The sequence below is a fragment of the Equus caballus genome, chromosome X (genome assembly GCF_041296265.1).
Source record: "Equus caballus isolate H_3958 breed thoroughbred chromosome X, TB-T2T, whole genome shotgun sequence".
In the NCBI taxonomy this organism is placed as follows: Eukaryota; Metazoa; Chordata; class Mammalia; order Perissodactyla; family Equidae; genus Equus; species Equus caballus.
This window is the reverse complement of record NC_091715.1, coordinates 16,291,557-16,318,900: the sequence shown is the minus strand read 5'-3', so window position 1 is coordinate 16,318,900 and position 27,344 is coordinate 16,291,557. Positions and strand designations below refer to the sequence as shown.

Below are 27,344 nucleotides of genomic sequence, written 5' to 3'. Positions count from 1 at the left end.
GTTGATTTTGTATCCTGCAACTTTGCTGAATTCATATATTAGTTCTAAGAGAGAGAACTATTTTTAATGCAGAGTACTTGTTTCTCTGTGAATCTGCCAAATGTCCTCCAGCCTCGCCTTTTTCTACCCCCATGTTCTCTTTTTCAGTTAGTCCTTCTTGTCTGCTTCTTCAGGCCCCTAAGATCATGAAAGGCAACTAGCTAAGCAAAGTCAAGCTTCTGAAGTACCACGGAACCAGCCATAATAAGGCCTTTTAAGAGAATAGGACAAAATCCAGAACCAGGGGTGGAGCTAAGCCTGTCCTGGCTACTGATGTGAGTCTAGCCGTGAAACTTGGCTGTCCTGGGGACTAGGAACCAGAAATGACACCAGACAACCTCTCTGTCCTAGCAACCCCAAATTTCATAAGTCATTGCCTCTGTTTCCTCGGTAACAGCCACCATGAATAACACAACCAGCTAGCTACCGTTTTATGTGTTGCAGGCTCTGGATTACTTCAAAGGCCTTCTCAGGCATATTTCCTGAGGGTTCTAAAGTAGCCACACACTGGTTTTTTTGAACTACATAACAATTCCCTTGGATTAGGGCAATTTTCTACATTTCACATCAGCTTTTCCAACGTAGTTGATATAAAATACTTCTTTTCTCAGTTCAGAAAGACCATTTAAATTGGGCTTTAGATAAGCTGGGTTTTAGGTGAGAAAGGTGCCCTCTCTTGTCAAGATACAATAAAAATTAGAATATATATGCCAACTGACTTTAAAATGTTTATGCCTTGACATAATAATTTATAGGAATATAAACTAAGAAGATAAACTGAACTAAAGAAAAGCTTTATGGTCATATATACTTATTATAACATTATTTATAATGGCGAAAAACTAGAAACAACCTATGTAGCTAAAAATAAAAGGATGGTTCAGTTAACCATTAAAATTATGATTGTAAGGAGATTATGATAGAATTGAAAAGTACTTGTTATAATATTAAGAGAAAAAGGACATTGAAAGGTATGTGAAGTCTAATTAAAAATTTTCAAGAAAAATACACAAAAATCTATACACAGGAAAACATCTGACAAGAAATATGTGTATATATTCTTTCAATCTGTGCCCTCCCTCATCTCACTGCTGGAGCCTAGTTCAGATCTCCACCATCGCTTGCCATGAGCTTTGCAGTCACTTCTTGAATGAATGTTGCTGTGTGCCAAGAAAACTGAAATTTGGCTTTGTATAATATACCAAAAACTCAACAAAGACTCCTGGTTCCAGTCAAGATAGAATAGCCTCATTCCTCCCAGGTCCTCCCTCTTATACCTAAAAATCCCTGGACATAACAAACAAGCATAGGAAGACTCTGAAAGATGGAAAGAAGAAGGCAGACTGCCTCGGGACCTTGGGACTGAAGGAAAGACACAGTAGTGAAGTTCTCTAGATTTTCTTATTGTATCCTGTATATCTCAGATGATACAGAAGCCTCCAACTTGTAACCACCAAGAGGCAAAGGAAAAAAAAGCTCCAAAAGAAGTCTATTCCCCTTTTCCAAAAAAACTGGGAAAAGGGTGACCTAACAACAGAAAACCTTTTTAGCAATACCTGCCCTACTCCAGGTAAACACCAATGGAGGAATCACACCCTTCCAACTGGCAGTTTCAGTGGTGCCCAGCTGGGAGCTGAGCTTTTGTCCTTACCGTGCAACAACAAATCAGTGTAAGTCAGCCCTTTGCATCCCCTCTCCCTGGTGTCAGCAGGGCCCAGGGAGGAGCTACAATTACATCCCCACTCAAACACACCAAGGCAGTGAGAGTTGGTGCCACATTTTTGCCAGGAAGATGTCACAGGGCCAAGGGGGCAACTGAACTTCCACTCCACCCATTTGTAATAAGGCAGTGTGAGTAGATTCATACTTCTAAATAATCCATGAATCAAAAAGGAAGTCTCAAAGGAAATTTAAAAATACATAGAACTCAATGCAAATGAAAATACAACATATCAAAATATGTGGGGCACAGCTAAAGCAGTGCTGATGGAGAAATTTATACCACTGAATGCTTACGTTAGAAAAGGGGAGGGGCCAGCCCCATGGCTGAGTGGTTAAGTTCACATGCTCTGCTTAGGCAGCCCAGGGTTTTGCTGTTTGGATCTTGGGTGCAGACATGGCACCACTTATCCAGCCACGCTGAGGCAGTGTCCCACATCCCACAGCTAGAAGCACCCACAACTAAAATATGCAACTATGTACTAAGGGAATTTGGGGAGAAAGAGCAGAAAAAAAAAGAAGACTGGCAACAGTTGTTAGCTCAGGTGTCACTCTTTAAAAAAAAAGGGGGGGGCAAAGCCTCAAATAATAATCTAGCTTCCTACTTCAAGTAACTACAAAAAAAGAGCAAAATAAACCCAAAGCAAGCAGAAGGAAGTAAATAATAATTATAAGAACAGAAACCAATGAAATTGAAAACAGGAAAACAATAGAGAAAACTGATGAAACAAAAAACTAGGTTTTAGAAAAAAATCAATTGATAAACCTTTAGTAAGACTGACAATAACTAAAAGAGAGAAGACAAAAATCACCAATATCAGGAATTAAACAGGGGCTATCACTGTAGATCCTGTGGAGCCTATTACAAAGAAGTTTGTGCTCTTAAACAAATTCTAAAACTTAGGAAAAAACAAAGCAATTCCTCAAAAAATACAAGTTACCAAACCAAGATAAAATAGATAATCTGAATAGCTCTAAAATCATTAAAGAAATTAAATTCATAATTAAAAATCTTCCAAAAAAGAACTCTCCAGGCCCAGATGGTTTCACTGGAGAATTCTACCAAACATTTAAAGAAGAATTAGCACTAATTTATACAATCTCTTCTAAGGGATAGAGGAGAAGAGAACATTTTACAACTCATTTTATGAGATTAGTATCACCCTCACATCAAAAACAGACAAAAACAGTGAAAAAAAAAAAGAAAGAAAGAAAGAAGAAGAAAAACTATAGACAAATGTCTCTAATGAATTTAGATGTAAAAACGCACAACAAAACATCAGCAAATCAAATCCAGAAGTGTATAAAAAGAATTTATTCCAGATGTGCAAGGCTTTTCAGCATTCAAAAAATTAATCAGTGTAATCCACCATATCAGGAGGCTCAAGAAGAAAAATCCCATAATCAATTTACTGTTGTTGAAAAAGTATTTGACAAACTCCAACACTCATTCATGGTAAATACTCAAAAAGCAAGAATAGAAGGGAACTTCCTTAACTTGATAAAGAAATCTACAGAAAACTTAATTCTTTCTCTCTAGATCAGTAACAAGGCAAGGATGTCCACTCTCTCCAATCTTATTCAATATAATACTGGAAATTCTTGTAATAACCACATTTTCTAGTTTCTGCATTTGATGCTTTAATATCTTAGGGCCTTCATGACCCTGGAAGGATTGCCCCCCAAGGGTTAGCCAATTCCTAGAGATAGTAAAGGGTGGCTTGCCTGCAAACGTGCCTTTCATATGCAAACTAACCAATCAGGAGCGCATACCCAACAGCTTCCTTTTTTGGAGCTTTCACACTCAGAGCCACTATTCCACAGCCCTAATTACCCCAGGGCCAGGTAACAGACAACTAGGGACAGCCCCTAGACCCCAGAGCCCACTAAAATTATTCGAATTAGTCAATCCTAAACCTGTTTACTCTGCCTCACTTATTCCTTCCTGCAGAAACCACAATTAATTAAACCACATTTTCCTCCTTACCCCCATACCCCTTGGCCAACCCTAGTACTTCTCTGTATGCCTCCTCCCTCCTGTAGCATAGTGTGCTTCCTTCTCTTGGGATCTGTGAGTATAACAAGCTATCTTTTCAATGGCAATCCTTTACCTAGTCTGTTGGCCTTACCATATCTGGACAATTATAAAACCTACATTTTAAAACAATTCTAGATACTGCAATTAGGCAAAAAAAAGAAATAAAAGGCATATAAAATGGACAGAAAGAAACAATCATCTCTATTCATAGATGAAGATGACATGACTGTGTATGTAGGAAATCTCAAGGAATCTAGCAAAAAAAACCCTGGAAACTCCTAGGACTAATATGTGAGTTCAGCAACGTTTCAGGATGAAAGACTAACACAAAAATAAACCACATTTTTATACATTAACAATAAATATTGGAAACAAATTAAAAATACAGTATCATTTACAATTGCTCAATAAAAAGAAAATACTTAGGTGTAAATCTCACAAAACCAGTATAGGACCTGTATCCTGAAAATTACAAAATGCTGATGAAATCATTTAAGGAGGTCCTAAATAAATGAAGAGACATACCATGTTCGTGAATTGAAGGACTCAACATAGTAAAGATACCAATTCTCCTTAAACTGGTATGCAGGTTTAATCCACTTCCTACCAAAATCCCAGCAAGGCTTTTTGTAGGATTAAACAAACCTATTCTAGAGTTTATATGGGAAGGCACTGGGCCTAGAATAGCTAAAAAAATTTTGAAAAAGAAGACTAAAGTGGGAAGAATCACTCTACCAGACATGAAATCTTACTATATGGCTATAGTAGTCAAAATAGTGTGGCATTAGCAGAATGATAGACACATAGATTTATGGAACAGAATAAAGAACCAAAAAATAGACATATATGATTATGCCCTACTGATTTTTGACAAAGGTACAAAAGCAATTCAGTGGGGGAAGGATAGCCTTTTCAACAAATGGTGCCGGTACCATTGGGCATCCATAGGCAAAGAACGAAAACAGAACCTCAGCCTAAACCTCATACCTTATATAAAAATTAACTCAAAATGGATCATGGACTTACATGTAAACAAAAATCTATAAACTTTAAGAAATAAACTTAGAAAATCTTTGAGACCTTGGGTTAGGCAGAGTCTTAGACTTGATACCAAAAGCATAATCTGTAAATGGAAAAATTAATAAATTGGACCTCATCCAAATAAAAAACTTTTTCTCTGCAAAAGACCTGGTGAAGAGGATGAAAAGATAAGCCAGAGACTGGGAGAAAATATTTTCAAACCCTATGCTCAACAAAGGACTAGAATCTAGAATATATAGAGAACTCTCAAAACTGAACAGTGAAAAAACAAACAATTCAAATAGAAAATGGGCAAAAGACATAAACAGACATTTCATAAAAAAAGATGTACCAATGGAAAGTAAGCACATGAAATGAATTTCAACATTATTAGCCATTAGAAAAATGCAAATTCAAATCATAATGAGATATCATTACACTTCTATCTGAATTGCTAAAATAAAAAGTAGTGATAACATCAAATGCTGCAAGGATGTTGAAAAACTGGATCAATCATATACTGCTGGTGGGAATGTAAAATAGTACAGCATCTCTGGAAACAAGTATGGTGGTTTTTTACAAAACTAAACATGCACTTACCATATGATCCGCAATTGCAATCTTGTGCATTTATCCCAGAGAGACAAAAAATGTTGTTTACACAAAAACCTGTACATAAATGTTCATAACAGCTTCATTCATAATAGCCCAAATTGGAAAGAATGCAGACGTCCTTCAACTGGTGAATGGTTAAACAAACTGTGGTACATTCATACCACGGAATACTACTCAGCAGTAAAAAAGAACAAACTATAACTATATGTAACAGCTTGGATGAATTTCCAGGGAATTAGGCTCAGCGGAAAAAAACCAATCCCAAAAGGTTATGATGCCATTAATATTTGTTGTTGTTAGTGCTGTTGAGTCAATTCTGACTCCTAGTGACCATGTGTACAGCACAGCAGAACCCTGCCCAGTCTTTTTGTGCTATCCTCTCACCTTCCCATATTCTTTCAGACAATTTTCCACTGCTATTCATAAGGTTTTCATGGCCAATTTTTTCGGAAGTGGGTGGCCAGGTCCTTCTTCCTAGTCTGTCTTAGTCTGGAAGCTCTCTGAAACCTGTCCACCATGGGTGACCCTGAGGGTATTTGAAATACCGGTGGCATAGTTTTCAGCATCACAGCAACAGGCAGCCACCACAATATGACAACCAACAGACAGGTGGTATGGTTCCCTGGCCAGGAAACGAACCCAGGCCTCATTGGGCTATTTATATGGCATTCTTAAAATGACAAAATTATAGAATTTGGGGATGTTTTGGTTAACTATGGGTTACTGTGTATCTCATATATAAAGAGTGCATGGGTTAGAATTAAATTACAATAAAAACATCCAACAATTAGAAATATCCAACAACAATAACACTAACATTGCACTAAACACAGTTTAACTTTATTTTAGATTCAGAATCTTGTAGCCTCTCAGGACCATCTTCATAAAAGCATTTCTTATTGTGAAATGAACAATTGCCAATTCATATAAATTTCTTGTCTATAGAAGTCTGGATCAAAGAAAAACTCTTTGCTTTTGCTTAGTAATTCATGGAAAATTATGCTAACTAGAAATATTAAATCATTTATGAATATTAAATATAAGATTAAATGTTGAGTGATTTCTAAAAACTTGGAATGTGTTTGAATTGTCATTTGATATAAAGATTCATTATTCAAGATACTTCTTTGATTAAACCCCAAAGAAATATTTTTTATAAGTTAATATCTCATCTTCTCTGTGTTTATGAAAGTTGGTGTGGAGCAGGCTCAAGCCTTCTTCACAGCTGGACCAGCTAATCAATCTTTACCCGGAGTTTGCATTCTTGTGCTACATAGTCAGGCCTGGGCTCTCTACTGGACCACTCGGCCCTGCTAATTTACGCTGGCTTCTCCTCTCCTCCCTCAACCCAACATTTTGTCAGTCCGAGTTGAGAGAGCCAAGCTAATTTCAGGTTAAATTTCAGAAAAAAAATATAGATTAATTTTTTCTCAAAACTCGTGGGATAGAAAACAACAAAAATAACAACAAAAGAACTGATTTTGAGGTCCTTCATGTTCCAAGTGGTAACTAAAACCTCTTTGCAAGGCAAACATCTTTTCCAAGACACTAAGAAAAATTTTGGTTCCTGTTGGCCTCCAGGCTCATACATCTGTGCATTACCTCTGCCTGTCAGTCACCAATACCTCAGGGTGAATGTTTATTAATAACCATAGGGGTCAGATATGGACCTGCATGATCATTACAGATAAGTGCAAGGGATCCAGGTTAGATGCAGAGCAAAGAGAGAGAAGATTCCTAAAGCATTTTATATCAAAACCAAACATTCAAGCAAAAGAGTGGAAGATCAAGAGTGGGGTAGGGCTGTGTGTGGGCATCTTGGAGAGCAAGCATTGTACATGATACCTCTGTGCATTTTGCTCTGTTTTCCTGCGGTAACTTTCCAAATACCTTTTTTTATATCTTAATAAAATATCCCCAGGGTCAGTTTTGCTGTTTGGGAAGGCCAACAACTACCTATGTGGCAATGACTACCCCAAAATACCTTCCTCATGCAAAGGCCATCATGCCAGAAAAATGTCCTCAATGGAAGCGCATTCCTTTGAACGTCTGGAGTCTCTGGACTTCAAGGGTTCCCTATTGAAATACTGCATCTTAAGTCCTCTTTCTGGAGTCAGCAGGCTATAAATTATAAATAAATGAAGAAAGAAGGGAATGTTAAGAGGCAAATACCTCTGGGACTCAACATCGCAGCAGCACTTTAGCCTTGATTTGTTGAGTTCAAGGCCCTGAGAATTTTGCCTGAAGTGCGGCTCAGTCTGCGGCTTTAAAAACTGGAAGGAGAGATGGGAGGGGCTGAAGAAAGGCTCTGCTTCCTTCCAGCGTTAGCAGCAGCAGCAGCAGCTGCTGCTGTTATTGCATACTGCCCCCAATTCCTCCCATCTGGCTGATGTTAAGGTAAATGAGTTCATTGCAGCAAACAGGAGAGTTTATGGCTGTTAGCTCTATTGGCAAGAAAGGAAAGTTCTAGGCTTTTTTACTAAGAACCACCCTTTCTGTTACTATCTATCCTTAAATCAAGAAAAGCTCATCAGTGAAGGCAGAGCCTCTTTGTTAGATAAAACCTGAGGTGATAAACAGATTAAAGCTTGATTTCTTATTGATGTGTATGTGTATATTTGATTTAATCAAATCAGCTTTTGTTGTTAAAAATTATATTACTTAAAATTATGAAAGTTATAACTGTCTGATTATAAAATTAATAGGTATTCATTAGAAAGAAATTTTGGGAAATGAAAGAAATATTTTTTAAAAACTCAATTCTACCATCCAACACTATCACTGCTAATATTTTAAATAGAAATTGTGAACTTTAATTTTAATTGACTATAATCAAAGAAAATCAACTAAAGTGAAACTAAGGAATTAAAAATGAAATATCGTTTCTTAAATAGTTTCTTTAAATTAATAAAAATTGTGAACAATAGGAACAAGTAGATTATTATTAGATTTTGAAAAAAAATTTGTGAATGTTCATAGGCATGAGTTTCAGTTTACAAGAATCAAAAAACCAGCTGTCTTATAAAAATTTTTAAAAACACCACTAGCAAAAAGTTGGATAATCCCAAACCAAACCAATCACCTTTTAATTTTTAAAAGGACTATATTCACCAAAACCTACGTTTTTTTATTAATGTTATGATAGATTACAATCTTGTGAGATTTCAGTTGTACATTATTGTTAGTCATGTTGTGGGTACACCACTTCCCCCTTTGTGCCCTCCCCCCACCCCCCCTTTTCCCTGGTAACCACTGATCAGATTTCCTTGTCAATATATTAACTTCCACCTATGAGTGGAGTCATATAGAGTTCGTCTTTCTCTGACTGGCTTATTTCGCTTAACATAATACCCTCGAGGTCCATCCACGTTGCTGCGAATGGGCCAATTTTGTCTTTTTTTATGTCTCAGTAGTATTCCATTGTGTATATATACCATATCTTCTTTATCCAATCATCAGTTTCTGGGCATGTAGGTTGGTTCCACGTCTTGGCTATTGTAAATAATGCTGCAATGAACATAGGGGTGCAAGGGACTCTTGGGATTTCTGATTTCAGGTTCTTAGGATAGATACCCAGTAATGGGATGGCTGGGTCATAGGGTATTTCTATTTTTAACTTTTTGAGAAATCTCCATACTGTTTTCCATAGCGGCTGTACCAGTTTGCATTCCCACCAACAGCGTATGAGGGTTCCTTTTTCTCCACAACCTCTCCAACATTTGTCGCTCTTGGTTTTGGATGTTTTTGCCAATCTAACGGGTGTAAGGTGATATCTTAGTGTAGTTTTGATTTGCATTTCCCTGATGATTAGCGATGATGAACATCTTTTCATGTGTCTATTGTCCATATTTATATCTTCTTTTGAGAAATGTCTGTTCATGTCCTCTGCCCATTTTTTGATCGGGTTGTTTGTTTTTTTGTTGTTAAGCCGTGTGAGTTCTTTGTATATTATGGAGATTAACCCTTTGTCGGATAAGTGGTTTGTAAATATTTTTTCCCAATTAGTGAGCTGTTTTTTTGTTTCAATCCTGTTTTGCCTTGCCTTAAAGAAGCTCTTTAGTCTGATGAAGTCCCATTTGTTTATTCTTTCTATTGTTTCCCTCAACTGAGGAGTTATAGTGTCCGAAATGATTCTTTTGAAACTGATGTCAAAGAGTGTACTGCCTATATTCTCTTCCAGAAGACTTATTGTCTCAGGCCTAATCTTTAGGTCTTTGATCCATTTTGAGTTTATTTTGGTGTGTGGTGAAAAAGAATGGTCAATTTTCAATCTTTTGCATGTGGCTGTCCAGTTTTCCCAGCACCATTTGTTGAAGAGACTTTCTTTTCTCCATTGTAGGCCCTCTGCTCCTTTGTCGAAGATTAGCTGTCCATAGATGTGTGGTTTTATCTCTGGGCTTTCAATTCTGTTCCATTGATCTGTGGACCTGTTTTTGTACCAGTACCATGCTGTTTTGATCACTGTAGCTTTGTAGTATGTTTTGAAATCGGGGATTGTGATTCCGCCGGCTTTGTTTTTCTTGCTCAGGATTGCTTTAGCAATTCGCGGTCTTTTGTTGCCCCATATGAATTTTAGGATTCTTTGTTCAATTTCTGTGAAGAATGTTCTTGGGATTCTGATTGGGATAGCATTGAATCTGTAGATTGCTTTAGGTAGTATGGACATTTTAACTATGTTTATTCTTCCAATCCATGTGCATGGAATGTCTTTCCATCTCTTTATGTCGTCATCAATTTCTTTCAAGAAAGTCTTGTAGTTTTCATTGTATAGATCCTTCACTTCCTTGGTTAAGTTTATCCCAAGGTATTTTATTCTTTTCGTCGCGATTGTGAATGGGATTGAGTTCTTGAGTTCTTTTTCTGTTAGTTCATTGTTAGTGTATAGAAATGCTACTGATTTATGTATGTTGATTTTATACCCTGCTACTTTGCTGTAGTTGTTGATTATTTCTAATAGTTTTTCTATGGATTCTTTGCGGTTTTCTATATATAAGATTATGACGTCTGCAAACAGCGAGAGTTTTACTTCTTCATTACCTATTTGGATTCCTTTTATTTCTTTTTCCCACCGAATTGCTCTGTCCAACACCTCCAGTACTATGTTGAATAGGAGTGGTGAAAGTGGGCACCCTTGTCTTGTTCCTGTCCTCAGAGGGATGGCTTTCAGTTTTTGTCCATTGAGTATGATGTTGGCTGTGGGTCTGTCATATATGGCCTTTATTATGTTGAGGTACTTTCCTTCTACACCCATTTTATTGAGGGTTTTTATCATAAATGGGTGTTGGATCTTGTCGAATGCTTTCTCTGCATCTATTGAGATGATCATGTGGTTTTTGTTTTTCATTTTGTTGATGTAGTGTATCACGTTGATTGACTTGTGGATGTTGAACCATCCCTGTGTCCCTGGTATAAAACCCACTTGATCATGGTGTATAATCTTTTTGATGTATTGCTGTATTCGGTTTGCCAAAATTTTGTTGAGGATTTTTGCATCTATGTTCATCAGTGATATCGGCCTGTAGTTCTCCTTCTTTGTGTTGTCCTTGTCAGGTTTGGGGATCAGAGTGATGTTGGCTTCATAGAATGTGTTAGGGAGTACTCCATCTTTCTCAATTTCCTGGAACACTTTGAGAAGAATAGGTATTAAGTCTTCTTTGAATGTTTGGTAGAATTCTCCCGAGAAGCTGTCTGGTCCTGGACTCTTATTTTTGGGGAGGTTTTTGATTACCGTTTCTGTTTCCTTACTTGTGATTGGCCTATTCAGATTCTGCATTTCTTCCTGATTCAGTTTGGGGAGATTGTAGGAGTCTAGGAATTTGTCCATTTCTTCCAGGTTGTTCAATTTGTTGGCATATACTTTTTCATAGTATTCTCTTATGATCCCTTGTATTTCATTGGTATCTGTTGTGATTTCTCCTCTCTCATTCCTAATTTTATTTATTTGCGATTTCTCTCTTCTTTTCTTGGTGAGTCTGGCTAAAGGTTTGTCGATTTTGTTAATTTTTTCAAAGAACCAACTCTTTGTTTCATTGATCCTTTCTACTGTCTTTTTTGTTTCAATATTGTTTATTTCTGCTCTTATTTTTATTATTTCCCTCCTTCTACTGACTCTGGGCTTTGTTTGTTCTTCTTTTTCTAGTTCTGTTAGGTGTCGTTTGAGGTTGCTTATGTGAGCTTTTTCTTGTTTAGTGAGGTGAACCTGTATTGCGATGAATTTCCCTCTTAGGACTGCTTTTGCTGCATCCCAAATGATTTGGTATGTCGTGTTCTCATTTTCATTTGTCTCCAGATAATATTTGATTTCTTCTTTAATTTCTTCAATGATCCATTGTTTGTTCAGAAGCGTGTTGTTTAGTCTCCACATTTTTGCACCTTTCTCTGCTTTTTTCTTGTAGTTGATTTCTAGTTTCATAGCGTTATGATCAGAAAAGATGCTTGCTATTATTTCAACTCTCTTGTATTTATTGATGTTTGCTTTGTTTCCCAAAATATGGTCAATCCTTGAGAATGTTCCATGTGCACTTGAGAAGAAGGTGTAACCTGCTGTTTTTGGATGAAGTGTTCTATATATATATCTATTAAGTCCATCTGGTCTAATTTTTCATTTAATTCTATTATTTCCTTGTTGATTTTCTGTCTGGATGTTCTGTCCATTGGTGTTAATGGTGTGTTGAGGTCCCCTGCTATTATTGTATTGTTGTTGATGTCTTCTTTTAGTTCTATTAAGAGTTGCTTTACAAATTTTGGTGCTCCTCTGTTGGGTGCGTATATATTTATAAGTGTTATTTCTTCTTGGTGGAGAGTCCCTTTTATCATTATATACTGTCCCTCTTTGTCTTTCTTTATCTGTTTTGCTTTGAAGTCTACCTTGTCTGATATTAGCATAGCGACACCTGCTTTCTTTTGTTCATTATTAGCTTGGAGTATTGTTCTCCATCCCTTCACTCTGAGTCTGTGTTTGTCTTTGGGGCTGAGGTGTGTTTCCTGGAGGCAGCATATTGTTGGGTCTTGTTCTTTGATCCATCCTGCCACTCTGTGTCTTTTGATTGGGGAGTTCAATCCATTTACATTTAGAGTGATTATTGAGATGTGGGGGCCTACCACTACCATTTTGTGTCTTGTTTTCTGGTTTTCTTCAATTTCCTTTGTTTCTCGTCCCATGGTTTAATCTGTTCTGATGTAGAGCTGCTACTCTCTGTTGTTGTCCTTCTACTTATCTCCTCTGCTCTTGGTTTTGTAGCCCCTTTCCTTTCTTTGATTTTTCAGGAATGAGGGTTTTCCTGAGGATTTCCTGAAGAGGAGGTTTTGTGGCAATGAACTCCCTTAATTTTTGTTTATCTGGGAAAGTTTTTATTTCTCCATCGTATTTGAAGGATATTTTCGCTGGGTAGAGAATTCTCGGCTGTAGGTTTTTGTCCTTCAGATTTTTGAATATATCATTCCACTCTCTTCTAGCCTGTAAAGTTTCTGCTGAGAAATCTGCTGATAGCCTGATGGGGGTTCCTTTGTAGGTTAGTTTCTTTTGCCTGGCTGTCCTTAGTATTTTCTCCTTGTCGTTGACTTTTGCTAGCTTCACTACTATATGCCATGGGGTTGGTCTTCTTGCATTGATAAAGTTTGGAGATCTATTGGCTTCTGTCACCTGAAGATCCATCTCCCTCACCAGATTTGGGAAGCTCTCAGCCATTATTTCTTTGAATAGGCTTTCTGCCCCTTTCTCCTTCTCTTCTCCCTCTGGTATACCTATAATCCTTACGTTGCATCTCCTAATTGTGTCTGATAATTCTCAGAGAGTTTCTTCATTTCTTTTTAGTCTTACTTCTCTCTCCTCCTCTGCCTGCAGCATTTCTATATTGCCATCTTCCAAACTGCTAATTCTTTCCTCCATATTATCGGCCCTACTGTTCAGTGCATCTAGATTTTTCTTAATCTCCTCTATTGTGTTCTTCATTTCCAGTATTTCTGTTTGGTTCTTCTTTATCGTATCACACTCTTTTGTGACATAGCTCCTGAACTCGTTGAGTTGTCTATCTGAATTCTCTCTTAACTCATTGAGTATTTTAATGATGGCTGTTTTGAAGTCATCGTCATTTAGGTTATATATCTCATTTTCTTTGGGATTGTTTTCTGTGTATTTGTTATTTTCCTTCTGTTCTGGAGATTTAATGTATTTTTTCATATTGCTTGATGTTGTTGATTTGTGCCTCCACATAGAGATAGAGTTTAGTTGCTCCTTCCACTTGTTTCTGCTGGTGTGGTGGGGGAGCAGCTGTTTTTACTGCACCAACCAGGAACCCTATCCGCAGTTGCTAACTGGGCCTGGGGCCCTCCTCGTAGTCACAGTGGTCCTTTGGATTCCCTCTTCTGCCATGGGGGCCGTCACGGGGGCGCTTCAGGCTGCTGGTGCCTACTGTTGCAGCCCACCTAGATGCGCTCTCTCCTTGGGGTCTGCAACGGTGTTATGGGCTTTTCCAGCGGCCAGGGGTAGGATCACTTATATTTGCCGCTCCGTCACTGTCGGCACCCACAAAATCTCACTTGTCCACTATGGGTCGCAACAGAGCTATTGGCATCTTCTACAGTCTGTGGTTAGCTCACCTAGCTATGCTACTTTTGTCCCGGGGTCTTCCAGCCTTGTGGCTGCCGGATGGGTGTTCTCTACTAGTGCTGTGCAGAGGCTTTCCCTGAGGCTGCTGTGAGCCTGTAGGGTTTCCCCCTAGGCTACGTAACTGGGTCACTGGAACTCCACCCAGCCCCAGTCCTGTTCCCCAGGAACTCGTGGAGCCCTTTGCCCTGTCTGGGGGATAGCCGGAGATCCTGATTTCAGTGGTAGCTGGTCAGCTGCTGCCCTGCCTGATATTCTCGTCTCCGGGACCCTCCCGGTGTTGTGGATGCTGGGCATGGCCCCTCCACTAATGGCAGACAGAGAGTTTTGTCTGCTGCCCGCGCGGAACTCTGGAGCTACCCCCCCAGGCCACAGAGCCAGCCTCTGGAGCTCCACCCAGCCCCAGTCCTCTCTGTGATCTCCGAAAATCCCTTGCCCCACGGGGCAGGCCACAGCAGCTGGGGGTCACCGCGCCCTCTGGGATTCTCTCCCGGGACTTTCCCAGAGTTGTGAATGCTGGGCGTGGCCCCTCCACTAATGGCAGACAGAGAGTTTTGTCTGCTGCCTGGGCGGAACTCTTGAGCTTCCCCTCCAGGCCATGGAGCCGGCCTCTCGAGCTCCCCCCAGCCCCAGTCCTCTCTGAGATCTCCGGCAATCCCGTGCCCCACCGTGCAGGCAGTGGCAGCCAGGGGGCCGCTGTACCCTCTGTGATTCTCTCTGGGACCCTCTGGGCACCTTGGACACCAGGCAGGATCTCCCCGCCAATGGCCGGGCGAGACTCTCCCAGCGGGCTCAGGTGTGTAACTCTAGAGTTTCCCTCTGCGTTTAGGAGTAATTGCAGGGGGTTTACGTAGGGTTCTGGTCACCTGCTTCCACCGTCGCTCCTCTGGTGTGTGCTCGCTCCTGCCTTAGGTGTGTGTTGATCTTCTGGGGGCGTCCGTTGGAAGAAAGCTGCTTGCAGGTACTAGGCTGTTCGGTCGGGGTCAGAGAGTTTTCACCTATCTCCACCTCCTCCCTGAGGGAAGTCCATCCACCTTCTGATGTATAGTCGCGTGGGTCTCTCAGACGTCCTGAGATGCTATCTGGATATCCTTTGTTAAGCGATGAGTGTCCAAATAATTGTAGACTCGAAGTGGGAGAGACAAAGAGGACTACTCACGGCGCCATCTTGGATCCTCTCCTCCCAAAACCTACTTTTAAGACAATGTTTTTAGGAGGTGATTTTGGGGAAGAACTGATTTACAAGCAAAATGCACCATAAAATGAAAAATAACTTCCTGGGATAAACAAGTACGTCATGCATAAATGGTTAGAGCTATGATTTATTGTAGCCCCAAAGAGATTATACAAGAATTCAGAGGATCAGTTGGCCCTCTCCTCCTTCCTGAATGATCTGATCAGTGAAGGTGTAGCTTTGTTGCATATTGTTTACTATCCCTATTTGTTTTAATTATACTACATTTTAGTGTGCTTCATATTTAAATCTTGACTTTCTCATGAAGTTTTATGTTTTCCTCACATATCTTATTACCATTGTTTTCTTAATTAGAAGAGTCAGATATCTTCATCTAATTAGCAATGAGCCATAGATGTATTTCTGTGTTCCTAATCATGTAATTAATATAATTTGTAAATTGTATCTACATTCCTCTTAAAGATGTTCCTTCCATATGTGCTTCTTCACCTCACTCAGGTAAAGTGAAAAACTCTCAGCTTTATGAAATACGTTCCTTCCATTCCATTTAGGCTTCAGAGAAGATTAGGCTTAGGAGGTAAGAGTAGGATTGTGAGATCTTAGGCAAGCCATTTTACCTCTGTCATTCTTGGTTTCTGTCATAGGAAAAATGAGAGTATTGAGCTAGAAAGTGTATTTCAAAGCTTATCATCATTACTATTATTATTGTTTATGCAACAAACTTTTTTTTAACAAGTAGAATTGTATGCACAGCCCAATATGTAAAACAGATGGACCATATATGTAAGTTATGGAGTAAATGGTTCAATGGGAGACTAGAAAGCACAGAACACTGCCTACTTGACCTCCCCTTTTCCCCATAGGTGCTATCTATACATTCATATGAACAATTTTTATTGAGCGCATACTATGTGTTAGGAACTCTTATAGCTGCTGGAGATACTGAACACAGAGTTGGTAAAAGATGTGCACAATTGCCTCTTATGTGCCAGTTCAAGCAGGTTCCAGGACACCACTGAGTATAAGAGAAAAAGAGGAGTGAAGGATGATTCCATGTTTTTTGTCCTGAGCAACTGGAGGGATGGTGTGGTCATCAAATAAGATAGGGAACACTATGGGGTGGATCAAGTTGGGGGGGATTGAATACCAGGAGTTCATCTTTGGACATATTATTTAGGGATGCCTCTTAGACATCCAAGTGTAGACATCAAGTAGGTAGTAAGATATATGATTCTGAAGTTCAGAGAAGACGTTTGGGATGGATATATTAATATTATGAATATGAGAATCAAGAGCATGTAAATGATATTTAAAACCATGAAACTAGATGACAGCACCAAGAGTGAGTACAAATATAAAAGAGATGAAGTCCAAGGACTGAGCTCTGGAAAATCCAATGATTAGAGGTCCACAAGGTGAAGAGGAATCAGCAGGGGAGACAGAGAAAGAACATCCAGAGTTAGGAGAAAAGCTAGGTGAGTTTGATGTCCTGGAAGCAAAGTAAAGAAAATGTTTCAGGTAGAAATAATGATAAACTCTGTCAAATGCTACTGCTAGGTCAAGAAAGATGAGGACTGAGTGAGAATTAACTGGGAAGAAAACTCCACAGAATCTGGAGCTTGGAACACTGCTGTAAAACTATGGAGCTAAAATCCAATGACTCTTCTAGTCTGACTTTCTTCATGGAGTCCACTTCTATGTGACCTATAATGAGGATTTTTTTTGCCATCTATCACCTTTGCTGAACTCCCTGATACTGGCCACCCTTCTATTCTACAATATATCACCTGCTACCATACTCTCACCGAAGGCATTTATATGCCACAATTAACTTCCTTCTATCATCTGTGGCTGTGTTCAACACCACCCTTAAAACAGGGCAAACTGTGGGGCCAGGCCTGTGGCATACTGGTTAAGTTCAGCATGCTCAACTTTGGTGGCTTGTGTTCCTGGGTTCGGATGCTGGGCCCGGACCTATGCTGCTTGTCAGCCATGCTGTGGTGGTCACCCACATACAAAGTAAGGGAAGATTGGCACAGATGTTAGCTCGGGTGAATCTTTCTCAGAAAAAAAAAAAACACTGGGGCCCTGCCCCAGACCTCCAGGCCCAGGCCACACAAGGGTTCCAGTGCTTTAGAATACCTTCCTTGAAAATTTCCAAGAAACCCTTTGGTAGCTGGGACTGGCTGGGGCCAGCAGTCTCTTCTGGGAGGGCCGCTCCTGGACCAGACCAAGAGTGAATATTCTTTCTGATCTTCTCACTTTGTTCAAGTGTCCCTTGCCTATCCTTCTCATTGGTGGTAGTGTGTGGTAGGAAGGGGTACAGTCAAGATTGAGAGAGATCATGTTGTAGAAATGCAGTGATTGTGGAATGAGGTGTTCAAGAAAAGACATGGTTGGAATATATGTTGTTTTTTGTTTACTCTATAAAATTCTGAAATGTAAGTTTATTATGACCAGAAAATGAATTTTTCACATTTCCCTGCATATTCTGGGTAAGATTTGCATGTATGGCCATCATTAATGCAGCATAGTAACAACCTTTGAGAGAGTCACTGGAAGCCAGTATTCCCAGACAGCATGATGGAGATGCATGATCATGAGTAAGGATGTAACCACCATTAAATAAAAGGGAGCTACAGAGACAAGAAGATCTATGTTATTTCAATACAAAGAGATTCTGAAGAGTCGTGGTGTTGTGAATAACAAGTGTTGTTACCTTTTTCTCCTGGTGGGAGATATGAAATTATCAAAGAATTGCACATTTGACAATAAAGAACATGAAGATATGGTTCTTGGATCTGAACAAGAAGAGATGATGCCTACGTACACAAAAAAATCTTTACGTGCTTTGATTGAACAGTAAACAAATATGTAAGTTGCCTCTTCTCTACCCATAATTCTAAATATTCATCATTAAATCAACTAATCCCATGAATTTTGTCATACACTTTTAAATCAAACTGCTTATATAGACAGAAACCTTGCAAAAATTATTTGTTTGGGGCCCCAAACACCCTAGGGGAGACCCTACCTGTGTTTGTCATCAGCATTTGGACCACACACCCCTCCATCCAATGGCACATATCAGTTTTCTAGCCTCTACAACTGCCACTGCCAAATAAGCTTAGAACGTTCACCTTGACAGTCCATCTTATGTCAGGAGATGTTGTGACTCACAGTGTGAATTTACAGTTTTGGATATATTCAGTTTTCTTGGGAGTTCTAAGGTAGGAACATCCACCTTCTTCCCCATCTCTTTATAAGATTATCACCTATTAAAGCAGTCCTAGCTCTTAAAAAGATCTTAATTCAATTAAGGTCTGGCTAGACCTTTCAAAATCAAAGCACCTTTACTAAGTGCTCATACGTGTAACACAAATTCTATTTTGAACACTAGTTGGTATAATACAATAAAGTTACTTCTAGAAGACCTGCTAAATAAACGTTTTAATCACAGTCTAAGAATGGAAACAATCTAAATGTGTAACTGTGAGAGAAATGGTTACACTTGCTATATTTACTCCATAGGATATTATGTCATTATTTCATGAAATATATCAGAAAAATCATTGATGCTCCTGACGTAAAAAGGTGGAATCTAATTTTCATCTCCTTGAATATGGGCTGGACTTAGTGACTCATTTCTAATGAATAGAAAGTGATGGAAGTCATGTTTTGTGATTTCTGAAGTTGGTTCACAAAAGTACCATTTCCGCTTGGCTCACTCTCATGGGAAATTCACCCTTGGAATTCAGCGACCATGTTTTGAGGAAGTGTAAACAACATGGAAAAGTCACATGCGGTGCTTCTGCTGACAGCCCAAACTAAGGTCCCAGCCAACAGTGGGCATCAAACAAGAGACATGCAAGTGAGCAAGTCATTAGAGGATTTGAGCCCCTAGCCTTTCAAATGTTCCAGTTGATGCTGAGAGGACCAGAGTTGAGCTATCCCTGCCAAGCCCTGCCCAAATTAGTCTTTGTTTTAAGCCACTAAGTTTTGGGGTGATTTGTTATGCAGCAATAGATAACTAGAACAAACTATACAAAAATAGGGAAAATAAAGCTTAGGATATATTAGGCAAAAAATTCGGAAATCAATATATAATTATACCTGTCTAAATAATTCTATGCATTGTCCAAAGACTGGAAGAAAATACCTAAATGCTAACAGAGTTTGTTAGGGTGGTGATATCCACAAATGCTTTTTCCCCTTTCTATTTTCCAAATTTTCACACACATACATGGAAAAAAGAACCACAAAGCTCATTTGTTACCTTTTCTATGAGTTTTTCTGGTTTAATGTAAGTATTTAAGGAACAATTAAAATAGTGAAACTTCTTCCTGTGGTCTGACTCAGTCTCTCATTGTGTGCCAAAACATCCCCAGCAGCTTTTATTGTTGATCAACCAAGCATACACTGAATGCAAGGCAGACATGATTGAAATGTATTCATTTATCATAAATTAAAGATCTTAATTGGAAACAGACACCCAATGCAGACATCTCCCATCTGCTGTTGGTAATGTTGACATTAAAAATGTCAGTACAGTGAAACTCATTAATTGCATATTCTGGAGACCACAAAACCATTAACTTCCATCTGAAAAGGTTCAGAAAATCAGCTCTTAACATTCTGACTGCAGGACAAGAAGATCTTGCATGTGCCTACAGATGACACTTGGAATTTTCTAAGAAAGGAAATGATAAGCAACCAGGATCTATTTTCAAAAGCTCATTCACCTCCTCCTCAACAAATCCCAAGGAATGCTCATTGAAAACTAACCAAATTTGGAGCAAGGAACAAATTCAGAACTCTCTTGAATAAGTCCTCTGTACTACAGAACTTCTGATCTTACATGCCCTGGCCATGAAAACAGAACAATTTTCAGCAATAATTAAGTATGAAAGTCTATCCTTGCTTTGGAATCCTTCTAGGGCTTTAGATCAGGTCTACTCAAAATGTGGTCCTTGACCAGAATCATCGATATCACCCAGAAGCTTGCTAGAAATGCAAAATCTCAGCCCCACTCCAGACCTACTGCATCAGGATCTCTGTGGTGGGACCCAGATATCTGTGTGTTTACCAGTTTTGCACATGATTCTGATGTTTATTAAAGTGTGAGAAACATTGATTTAGGTCACTTTAACACCAAAATATGTCTCTAAATTTTGGACCTCAAGATACCACCAAGAGTTTCATATCCATATTTTAACACCTTTGCCCATCCTCACACCCCCTATGCCCACCAAAGTGGTACCCCTGGGCATGACCAAGCAGAGTGATGATACAGAAATAGTAGCATTTGTCTGTAGACAAAATTCTGAAGTGGGTCAAATGTGTTTTCGTTTTCCTCTACTTCTTCCTTCTCCTCCTCCTCTACCTATCCCACTTCTACCTCTTCCAGATGAATTCTTTCAGGTATCAGAGGGTTTTTTTTGTCTCTGTCTCCTCTAGTTCCTATAATGCAAAGTGATACTCAATTCTGTCTGAACCCCTGACAAAATATAACTATGCTCAATCTTTTTTTCTCAATGCCCTACTTACCAACTGATAGTAATTGGTTTGTTAGTTAAGTAAAATTTTGGTAGAAGAAGATGCAGATAAGTTTTACTTCAAATTAGCTTTATTGAGGATTAATTTACATACAGTAAAATGTGCCAATTTAAGTGTACAGTTTGGTGAGTTTTGACATATTTTTATACTCATGTAACAATCACACAATCAAGATATAGAACACTTTCATCACCTCAAAAAGTTCCTTCATGCTCCTTTGTAGTCAATCTTCCCCTGGCTCCAGGAAACCACTCATCTTCTTTCTATTATAGATTAGATTACCCTTTTCTAGAATTTCACGTAACTGGAATATACAGTATATAGCCTTTTGTGTTTGGCTCCTTTCATTTAATGTATGTTTTTGAGATTCATCCATGTTATTCCTTTCTATTGTTGTGTAGTATTTCATTGCATGTATAACTGTGATTTGTTTATCCATTCATCTGTTGATGGACATTTGGGTTGCATACAGTTTTTTGGCTATCATGAATGCAGCTATGAACATTCACGTATGGAATATCTTGGATTTTCTGGTGTGAATTAAAATACACTTGAACTGACATTTGACTAATACACCACATAGTCCAGTGGTAAATGATACAAGACAGCAATGAAAGGGTAGAAAATTTAGATTCAAACATGGGAATCAGGGTTGAATTTGGGACAGATAAAGATCACTGCTCTTTATGGCAACACATTTCGTTTGTCTTTCTGTTGTATATTTAAAAAGGACACAGATATATCTAGGCTCCTCAGCATTAGCCTGCTGATTTATGTGGATAGAGCAGAAGATCGTTCTTATACCTTGTCTTTCTACTGCCTTGATGAATCTGCGTTTTGCTAGTGTGATGTTCAAATATTAATGTAGCCCCAGTGGCAAGCATATAGAAGTCCAAATGAAATGCCAAAGGTTACTAATGACTTTTGAACAAACCCTGTTCAAGTGGGCCTGTTGCATTTGTAAAAAACATTTTCCCCCTCAAGCTGTTCAATAGTTTATTTTGTGGATGTACACAGTTAGCCTGTGGGGTATCCTTTTCATTTGTCAACACTGAACCATAAAAGCTGTCATTATATAGAGGCTTTGAGACTGTTAGTTCAAAATTATTCATTTTTTTATTACGTGCCTAATTTTTTTACATCAAGATTATACACTCCCAGCCACGAGAGCTTGCTTTCAAGCATTAGGCACTTTGGGAAGAGAGGAAGGAGGTCTATAAAATGAGATATTTCTCATTTTCATTTTTATTTTTATTTTTTTTTATTTATTTATTTTTTTGGTAAAAGACAGCAGAGCTTAAAGCATCTGACAGTCCTATAGGAAAGCTGCATTGAACTCGAGGATTTGGGGATTGATGGAATGATCAATCTGAATTAATTATTAAATTCATTTTTTCACTCACTTATTCCAGAGAGATTGTCTTAGTTTGAGATGCTTCCAAAACCAGACCCTGCATCAAGGGTTCAAGTACAGGTAGTTTGTTTGGAAGATTATCCCAGGACGCTCTGGTAGGAAAATGGAGATTGAAACAGAGAAGGAAAGGAAGCCAATGTGGAGTGCTTCATCAAACATGCTGTCACCGTGAGCACCGGGGCTCAGTTCCACTGAGGAACTCTGGGAGGTGATGTAGAACAAGCCGCAAAGCTGTCTGCTCTTTACCCCTCCCTCAAAGGGCAAGAATGCTGTGGTGTTTATTTTCCATTCAATGCCCTCAACATGCTCTGGAACAGTGTGTGCCAAGGAGATATGGTCTGAGCACCAACAGCATCTGCTACAGAGCTGATTTTCTGCTGTACAAGTTCTTTTTCATTTCAACCTTTTTCAAAGTGATCATGTGAAAGAGTCAGTCACCCTGAACATTTTATCACACATATTTGTTCTCCAGCATCACCTACCACTCATGTTGTATTGCTCTTGCTAAACAGGCATATAATAATTTTTGGTTTTGAGTGCTGCTTAATTCTAAAGGACTTCCTTCAAGATCTGATTTTTACCATACAAAACAAGTATCCCAAAGTAGTCGAACCTTTCATATATCGTATTTCCCCCTGTGGAGAAACTATGTAGGGGAAGTCTCGTTTAAGAAATTTATTCAAGCATTAGTTCTCAACTGCTTCGCAGATGACTATTCAGCTCTATTTGAGATTTTGTTTCTAAACAAGAGTATAAATCACTATTTTTCAGCACAAGGATTCTTTGTAAAGTCTAGGCTCCATACCAGAAATGCAATTTGAAAATATGCAGTTCTGTAAAGTTAGAAGGAAGAATTAAACACCACAGTGGCATAAATACATTGGCATAATAACAAATATGTGACTGCATACACGGTTTAACACAAAGCTTTCAGGAGAAAACAATCACCAAGAAACAACTTTCAGGTTCAACCTTTCTATTTTTAACATTCATAGCGCCAACTAAGGACGGTTTTATTAAAGAAGCATTTGTCAGAGTGAATGAGAAAGAGAGTGAGGTCACAACTTGCAATATATCCATGCTCTCAACATTCTCTGTACACAGGGAAACTAAATATCTGGGAGCAAACAAAATGATAAGTAATATTAAAATGCACTGCAACGTGATCTTGCACATATCTTTCTGTCAACCTTAAAGCAAGATCCCATGGAGCCAAGAATGAATGTTGGAATTTCTGTCAAATATCCTTTGCTGGAGGTTATTTCTCTGTAATCTTGACCTGGGAATTTTCTTTTCAATAATCACTTTTGTGTCTATATGAATAACTTCCCCCTTAGTGTTTTTACTTTAGTTTTCTTTGTATTAACACACATATAAATGTTAGCACATCTTCAACACGGTCAAATTATTTACTGCTCTGTCAACGGTTCCCGAACAGATCTGGAAATCTTTGTGTCTTAACATCATAACAAAACATACATGGCATTGTTCAAGTGCCCGTGGAGACTTCTAAATTTGAAATATTTTTGTCTTCTCTTCTTCTTGTAACTTAGGTAAAGACAGTGCTGATTGCCGTTAATGAAAGGACGGGTTTACAGCAAGGTCTTTTAGATGTCATCCTGGCAGCCAACCCTCAAAAGTAATCTGCAGACAGTGGTTTATGTGCCGAATGACCAGTTAGACGAAGGTGGCTTCACCAGTCACCTCCAAGTCAGGGCTGGACGAGGGGGAATCTAATGAGTGAATGAGTGAGGCTCTTACCTAGGGTGTAAAATTTATGTACATAGTACATAAAAATCACAGTAATCAAAACAAATAATATTTTAATGCAATACCTTAAAAAATCAAAATCAATGCAAAAATTCATCATGAACAAAATATAAGCATTTTAAGCAAAGACAGGATCAGTATTATGATTTTTTCTGCTGCCTCAGTCTTCAATATGGCTCTGCAAGGCACTGTTACTCATCCTGTCTTTATTTAAAATGTGGATATTTTGTTCTGTAATCACTCAGGATGTTTATTTATATTATTTAGATTGTATTGAACCTTTGGTCCTCTGATCCAGCATCCTCTTTTATCCTCTAGTTCACCCAGAGCCGATTTGACCACATGCATTTATGTCTTAATGGTTCTTTTCATCAAGTTACAGACCAGTACAGCACACACTGGCCAACTAGAACAGATGCTGGCCATTTGACCATACAAGTGCATACCAGATGAATGTCAGCCACGATCACATCACCAAGTGCATTCCAGGTACTATAAAAATTTCATGGATAACCAAGACGTGAATTCAATAAAATTTCACAGGTTTTCACATGTGCAGTCTTAGGTTTTACTTATCACTTTCACTTTATTAATGCACTCAATAGCTTTATTGTTTTTCTAATACATAAAACATACACATTATTTAAAAATAATCAAATAGAAGAATAAAATAGTGAAATAATATCACAATTCAGACAAAGTATACTAATGTTTTGGCAGAAGATCCTTCCAAACGTCTTTCTATGCAGATATGAATATGTATACAATTTTATATACATGGTATCATATTATATATGATGTTTGGTAACATGATTTTAATATACCACTCTATGTCACCAGCATTTCCTATGTCTAAAAATCTAAATCTACAAAATTATTGCATAGCATTCCATTGTATTAAGCATAGCTGATACTGTCAGTGGACTGCTCTTATCCCCTCAGATGCCTATAACTTATTCTGTGCGCCTGTACGCTTTGCTTCCAATGGCTTGCACCTGTGATCTTCAGAAGGCGTCCCTTGGGCTACTGGAACGGCTTCAATGCAATGGGGAGCCAGAAATGCCTGAGTGTTTACATACCCTCAGGGTGGCCCCATAGCCAAAGCTGATTGTAGGAGTATGAAAGCCCAGCTTCCTTACTTCAAGGTGGGACAAACTCTGAGATATAATTTGTGCTCCAGAGCTCCCTACAGAATTAGGCTGAGACTGAGACTTCATCCGAATCACATCCTTGCTCAGCTTCCTCTGGTTCCCTATGCTGCTTTTCCTGTTCTTTTACCAGTTTCTCCCAGAAGCACTCCCTTAATAAATTACTTGCATATAAATCCTTGTCTCAACCTTTGCTTCTGGAGCAGTGCTATCCCTACAAATATAATGCAAGCCACAAATGCAAGCCATATATGCAATTTAAAATTTTCTAGTAGCCACATTAAAAAGTAAAAAGAAACAGGTGAAGTTAATTTTAGTAATATTTTATTTAACCTAATATATAAAAATTATCATTTCAACAGAGAAAATAAAAATTATTAATGAGATATTTTACGTTCTTTTTTCATATTGCATCTTTGAAATCAGGTGTGTATCTAGCCACATTTCAAGTGTTCATTAGTTACGTGTGGCTAGTGGCTGCTATTTTAGATAGCACAAATCTGGAGAAACTAAACTAAGGCATAACTACCACATTTTACTTGACTGGTGCCACATTGATGAGTATTGCCTTTGTTACAATTCTATCATCAACTAGTTGCCCTGAGGAACTCAAGGGTGGGTTTAGAAGCATTTAAATGTTTTTCCAAATTGTTTTTTTTCCTTTTGTTATGTTAAGGAGATGCAATCACCAACCACATTGAACCAGACCAAGCCTCACCACATAGCTACACCTATGACCTTTGCCTTATTTTTAATGCTAAGATCTCTCCAGGAGAAGCTTAAGCCTTATTACCATAACCTGCAGTGTGTGTGGAAGCATGTTTTCCAACTGAGCCTGTGCACCTGAATATCCACCTCTCCCTTTTGAACATTCATTCCCCATCTGAAATAAATGTCCCTGCTTCTCTTTGTTCAAGGATGCCATGACTCTGGAAGCGATTCCTTATGGTCTCCTATTTGCTGCAAATATACCTTACTTTGTCAGATAACTTACTTCTGGTGGAGAGTCTGATTTAACTCGCTAGGAGGGAACCCACTTTGGTTTCGGTAACAATTCCTCTTCCATTGTTTAATGCTTTGATAAATATCCTTGGGCTTATTATACCTATGTGATTATTTCCTTAAGATACAATCCTAAAAACTGATTTGCTGTGTCAAACTGCCCTCTGGAAGGACATTTCCCCTGGCCTTTGGTAACACTTGGCCTTGTTAATCTTTTTCATATTCATAAATCTGATAATGTAAGTTTAGACTTTAAATGTTTCTTCACCTTTTGGCAAACCTAAAGACAGTTTTTCCTTTGATTTTCCTTTCTCATTAATCTCGAAGAGACATCAGATCAATAAGGAATTCCTACTGCTGTTCTCATCTCAGGCATGGAAGAGTCCTACACATACAAATATTTAATATTACAGCACATGGAATAAAGTTCTATACTGCACCCTCAGCCTCTATTAAATTAAATTAGGGAATAATCTAAAAATGGTCTCATGGGACTTTTTATGTGATTCTTCCAATCCAACACACCTGTCAAGGTCTGATTGTCAAAGAGGGGAATAAGGAAACTAGAGGCAGTTACAGTTTAACAAAAATTGAGGCCACAGTAACAACAAAATCTGCTGTGTAATACCAAAGTACCTTACAAACATTCCAATTTCATGGCCTGCTTGCTAATAATACCTGTTCTGGAAGGGAATTGATCTAAAGGTCCATATGGATATTGATTTTTAAATAAGGAAGATAGCCAAATAAATTTTATATAGCTCGCAAGATAATCTCTTGGGCTCTAAGTTGCTTATGAATCATTTTGCAGTGAGAGTGAAGTCATTCATCATTACTCAGAATTGATGGTTTCTAAGGCCCAGTGATGAATAGAAACGCCTCATTCCTGATATAAGGGATGTCATTTTCCCAGATGCTCAAGAAAGCCAACTTTGGGGATGTCCAAATATTTAACTCTTCCATATCAAACAATTATATCTACTGGATCAATGTGTCTTGTTATTTGGGGAAGATCTGTAACTATCTTACCTTTCTAGGACCATATATAGGACATAGTTCTTAAAAGTAGATGTTCCACGGCATTCAGACTAAGAATCTTCTTTTTGCTCTACATTCCTTTCCTACAAATAAAATGTACAGGTTAAAAAGATTTTTTTCAAGACTATATAATTCCAAAATTTGGGGTTTCAAATAAGGACTTTCATGATTCTGTAGTACATGTT

General features: G+C 38.4%; 1 long non-coding RNA gene across 1 annotated transcript in view; it reads left to right on the top strand.

Annotated features, from left to right (window-relative positions):
* The first annotated feature begins 7,717 nt into the window (after positions 1 to 7,717).
* The window catches only part of LOC138921719 (uncharacterized), a 283,572-nt gene continuing 263,945 nt past the window's right edge, over positions 7,718 to 27,344 (top strand). Inside the window, exon 1 of the long non-coding RNA XR_011434553.1 lies at positions 7,718 to 7,828. This is a non-coding gene — a long non-coding RNA (uncharacterized lncRNA). The remainder of the gene's footprint in view (positions 7,829 to 27,344) is intronic.